Source organism: Atractosteus spatula, chromosome 1, assembly GCF_055471065.1.
Source record: "Atractosteus spatula isolate fAtrSpa1 chromosome 1, fAtrSpa1.hap1, whole genome shotgun sequence".
NCBI classification, from domain to species: domain Eukaryota; kingdom Metazoa; phylum Chordata; class Actinopteri; order Semionotiformes; family Lepisosteidae; genus Atractosteus; species Atractosteus spatula.
In genome coordinates, this window is record NC_142706.1 from 48798982 (window position 1) to 48803981 (window position 5000).

The 5000-nt window shown below is 50.7% G+C and overlaps 6 non-coding genes across 6 annotated transcripts; all 6 read right to left on the reverse strand.

Moving 5' to 3' along the window:
* Nucleotides 1-434: 434 nt before the first annotated feature.
* Nucleotides 435-541, reverse strand: LOC148841036 (U6 spliceosomal RNA). The gene has a single exon (XR_016091770.1). It is a non-coding gene; the product is annotated as a U6 spliceosomal RNA (small nuclear RNA).
* Nucleotides 542-1302: 761 nt separating this feature from the next.
* LOC148841037 (U6 spliceosomal RNA) lies at nt 1303-1409 on the reverse strand. Its single transcript, XR_016091776.1, has one exon. It is a non-coding gene; the product is annotated as a U6 spliceosomal RNA (small nuclear RNA).
* A 761-nt stretch (nt 1410-2170) lies between these two features.
* On the reverse strand, nt 2171-2277 carry LOC148841038 (U6 spliceosomal RNA). Its single transcript, XR_016091779.1, has one exon. It is a non-coding gene; the product is annotated as a U6 spliceosomal RNA (small nuclear RNA).
* Nucleotides 2278-3035: 758 nt separating this feature from the next.
* LOC148841039 (U6 spliceosomal RNA) lies at nt 3036-3142 on the reverse strand. The gene has a single exon (XR_016091780.1). It is a non-coding gene; the product is annotated as a U6 spliceosomal RNA (small nuclear RNA).
* A 760-nt stretch (nt 3143-3902) lies between these two features.
* On the reverse strand, nt 3903-4009 carry LOC148841040 (U6 spliceosomal RNA). Its single transcript, XR_016091781.1, has one exon. It is a non-coding gene; the product is annotated as a U6 spliceosomal RNA (small nuclear RNA).
* Nucleotides 4010-4770: 761 nt separating this feature from the next.
* Nucleotides 4771-4877, reverse strand: LOC148841041 (U6 spliceosomal RNA). The gene has a single exon (XR_016091782.1). It is a non-coding gene; the product is annotated as a U6 spliceosomal RNA (small nuclear RNA).
* Nucleotides 4878-5000: the final 123 nt, after the last annotated feature.

The following is a 5000-nucleotide window of genomic DNA, read 5'->3' on the forward strand; positions in this document are numbered from 1 at the left end:
CAGGCCACGCTCTGAGGAAGGAGGGGGAAGGGAGCAAGTCACAACTATGACCAAGGAACACAGAGTGACTGGCTCCCACGGTCATATCCAGAAGCCGCAAACACCCAAAATTCACAGCAGAGCGGGACTCAAGCACCCAGCCACCCTCACACCGCTTAACCGTGAGAATGAGGTGGCAGTGGACTTTGCGGCCGAGACCATGCCAGGTGAAGACACCGCACGCATCTTAATCGTGCTCTGATCAAGTACAGTTTTCCTCACCCAGCCCCAGAGCAGAGGCCTAGAAACTTCATTCCAGCCCTTTACTACCAGCTTTGAATGCCTACAAATACAACAAAACCAAAGATGGTGATGCACACATGGCAATGTACATTAAACCAAGTTCGAAGCGCTAAGCAGTGGTGCTGGGGCGTGGTCTCCTAAGAACCGAGCTCCAAAATATGGAACGCTTCACGAATTTGCGTGTCATCCTTGCGCAGGGGCCATGCTAATCTTCTCTGTATCGTTCCAATTTTAGTATATGTGCTGCCGAAGCAAGCACAGTTAGTGGGGTCCGATTGGCTGTATATGTGCCACGCCACCTGGGAGGTGTTCCCTTCCGTGGTGTGTTGTGTGAGGCCGGGTAATTAAAGCTATGTCTTCCGTATCAAACTTTTTCCATCTGAAATAACTCCTCACGCCTTTGTCACACGTAGCTTACCATTCAGAGTTGGTGGTGTTTGTCAAGGCCCGACTTTTGAAAAGAAATTGCTCTTGGTATGATGCAGAGGAGCACCCTGGGAAACGTCTGCGGCATCCGATTCAGCACACAGCCGTTGGACGGCCAATGGCAAGGGACACAAAGGAGAAGGCGGGACTTCCCCTAAGCAGGCCACGCTCTGAGGAAGGAGGGGGAAGGGAGCAAGTCACAACTATGACCAAGGAACACAGAGTGAGTGGCTCCCACGGTCATATCCAGAAGCCGCAATAACCCGAAATTCACAGCAGAGCGGGATTCAAGCACCCAGCCTGCCCTCACACCGTTTAACCGTGAGGATGAGGTAGCAGTGGACTTTGCGGCAGAGACCATGCCAGGTGAAGACACCGCACGCATCTCAATCGTGCTCTGATCAAGTACAGTTTTCCTCACCCAGCCCCAGAGCAGAGGCCTAGAAACTTCATTCCAGCCCTTTACTACCAGCTTTGAATGCCTACAAATACAACAAAACCAAAGATGGTGATGCACACATGGCAATGTACATTAAACCAAGTTCGAAGCGCTAAACAGTGGTGCTGGGGCGTGGTCTCCTAAGAAGCGAGCTCCAAAATATGGAACGCTTCACGAATTTGCGTGTCATCCTTGCGCAGGGGCCATGCTAATCTTCTCTGTATCGTTCCAATTTTAGTATATGTGCTGCCGAAGCAAGCACAGTTAGTGGGGGCCGATTGGCTGTATATTTGCCACGCCACCTGGGAGGTGTTCACTTCCGTGGTGTGTTGTGTGAGGGCGTGTAATTTAAGCTATGTCTTCCGTATCAAGCTTTTACCATCTGAAATAACTCCTCACGCCTTTGTCATACGTAGCTTACCATTCAGAGTTGGTTGTGTTTGTCAAGGCCCGACTTTTGAAAAGACATAGCTCTTGGTATGAAGCAGAGGAGCACCCTGGGAAACGTCTGCGGCATCCGATTCAGTACAGACCCATTGGACTGCCAATGGCAAGGGACACAAAGGAGAAGGCGGGACTTCCCCTAAGCAGGCCATGCTCTGAGGAAGGAGGGGGAAGGGAGCAAGTCACAACTATGACCAAGGAACACAGAGTGACTGGCTCCCACGGTCATATCCAGAAGCCGCAAACACCCGAAATTCACAGCAGAGCGGGACTCAAGCACCCAGCATGCCCTCACATCGCTTAACCGTGAGGATGAGGTGGCAGTGGACTTTGCGGCAGAGACCATGCCAGGTGAAGACACCGCACACATCTCAATCGTGCTCTGATCAAGTACAGTTTTCCTCACCCAGCCCCAGAGCAGAGGCCTAGAAACTTCATTCCAGCCCTTTACTACCAGCTTTGAATGCCTACAAATACAACAAAACCAAAGATGGTGATGCACACATGGCAATGTACATTAAACCAAGATCAAAGCGCTAAGCAGTGGTGCTGGAGCGTGGTCTCCTAAGAAGCTAGCTCCAAAATATGGAACGCTTCACGAATTTGCGTGTCATCCTTGCGCAGGGGCCATGCTAATCTTCTCTGTATCGTTCCAATTTTAGTATATGTGCTGCCGAAGCAAGCACAGTTAGTGGGGGCCGATTGTCTGTATATGTTCCACGCCACCTGGGAGGTGTTCAATTCCATGGTGTGTTGTGTGAGGGCGGGTAATTTAGCTATATCTTCTGTATCAAACTTTTACCATCTGAATTAACTCTTCACGCCTTTGTCATATATAGCTTACCATTCAGAGCTGGTGCTGTTTGTCAAGGCCCGACTTTTGAAAAGAAATTGCTCTTGGTATGATGCAGAGGAGCACCCTGGGAAAAGTCTGCGGCATCCGATTCAGCACACAGCCGTTGGACGGCCAATGGCAAGGGACACAAAGGAGAAGGCGGGACTTCCCCTAAGCAGGCCATGCTCTGAGGAAGGAGGGGGAAGGGAGCAAGTCACAACTATTACCAAGGAACACCTAGTGACTGGCTCCCACGGTCATATCCAGAAGCCGCAAACACCCAAAATTCACAGCAGAGCGGGACTCAAGCACCCAGCCACCCTCACACCGCTTAACCGTGAGGATGAGGTGGCAGTGGACTTTACGGCAGAGACCATGTCAGGTGAAGACACCGCACGCATCTCAATCGTGCTCTGATCAAGTACAGTTTTCCTCAACCAGCCCCAGAGCAGAGGCCTTGAAACTTCATTCCAGCCCTTTACTACCAGCTTTGAATGCCTACAAATACAACAAAACCAAAGATGGTGATGCACACATGGCAATGTACATTAAACCAAGTTCGAAGCGCTAAGCAGTGGTGCTGGGGCGTGGTCTACTAATAAGCTAGCTCAAAATATGGAACGCTTCACGAATTTGCGTGTCATCCTTGCGCAGGGGCCATGCTAATCTTCTCTGTATCGTTCCAATTTTAGTATATGTGCTGCCGAAGCAAGCACAGTTAGTGGGGGCCGATTGGCTGTATATGTGCCACGCCACCTGGGAGGTGTTTACTTCTGTGGTGTGCTGTGTGAGGGCGGGTAATTTAAGCTATGTCTTCCGTATCAAACTTTTACCATCTGAAATAACTCCTCACGCCTTTGTCATACGTAGCTTACCATTCAGAGTTGGTTGTGTTTGTCAAGGCCCGACTTTTGAAAAGAAATTGCTCTTGGTATGATGCAGAGGAGCACCCTGGGAAACGTCTGCGGCATCCGATTCAGCACACAGCCGTTGGACGGCCAATGGCAAGGGACACAAAGGAGAAGGCGGGACTTCCCCTAAGCAGGCCACGCTCTGAGGAAGGAGGGGGAAGGGAGCAAGTCACAACTATGACCAAGGAACACAGAGTGACTGGCTCCCACGGTCATATCCAGAAGCCGCAAACACCCAAAATTCACAGCAGAGCGGGACTCAAGCACCCAGCCACCCTCACACCGCTTAACCGTGAGAATGAGGTGGCAGTGGACTTTGCGGCCGAGACCATGCCAGGTGAAGACACCGCACGCATCTCAATCGTGCTCTGATCAAGTACAGTTTTCCTCACCCAGCCCCAGAGCAGAGGCCTAGAAACTTCATTCCAGCCCTTTACTACCAGCTTTGAATGCCTACAAATACAACAAAACCAAAGATGGTGATGCACACATGGCAATGTACATTAAACCAAGTTCAAAGCGCTAAGCAGTGGTGCTGGGGCGTGGTCTCCTAAGAACCGAGCTCCAAAATATGGAACGCTTCACGAATTTGCGTGTCATCCTTGCGCAGGGGCCATGCTAATCTTCTCTGTATCGTTCCAATTTTAGTATATGTGCTGCCGAAGCAAGCACAGTTAGTGGGGTCCGATTGGCTGTATATGTGCCACGCCACCTGGGAGGTGTTCCCTTCCGTGGTGTGTTGTGTGAGGCCGGGTAATTAAAGCTATGTCTTCCGTATCAAACTTTTTCCATCTGAAATAACTCCTCACGCCTTTGTCACACGTAGCTTACCATTCAGAGTTGGTGGTGTTTGTCAAGGCCCGACTTTTGAAAAGAAATTGCTCTTGGTATGATGCAGAGGAGCACCCTGGGAAACGTCTGCGGCATCCGATTCAGCACACAGCCGTTGGACGGCCAATGGCAAGGGACACAAAGGAGAAGGCGGGACTTCCCCTAAGCAGGCCACGCTCTGAGGAAGGAGGGGGAAGGGAGCAAGTCACAACTATGACCAAGGAACACAGAGTGAGTGGCTCCCACGGTCATATCCAGAAGCCGCAATAACCCGAAATTCACAGCAGAGCGGGATTCAAGCACCCAGCCTGCCCTCACACCGTTTAACCGTGAGGATGAGGTAGCAGTGGACTTTGCGGCAGAGACCATGCCAGGTGAAGACACCGCACGCATCTCAATCGTGCTCTGATCAAGTACAGTTTTCCTCACCCAGCCCCAGAGCAGAGGCCTAGAAACTTCATTCCAGCCCTTTACTACCAGCTTTGAATGCCTACAAATACAACAAAACCAAAGATGGTGATGCACACATGGCAATGTACATTAAACCAAGTTCGAAGCGCTAAACAGTGGTGCTGGGGCGTGGTCTCCTAAGAAGCGAGCTCCAAAATATGGAACGCTTCACGAATTTGCGTGTCATCCTTGCGCAGGGGCCATGCTAATCTTCTCTGTATCGTTCCAATTTTAGTATATGTGCTGCCGAAGCAAGCACAGTTAGTGGGGGCCGATTGGCTGTATATTTGCCACGCCACCTGGGAGGTGTTCACTTCCGTGGTGTGTTGTGTGAGGGCGTGTAATTTAAGCTATGTCTTCCGTATCAAACTTTTACCATCTG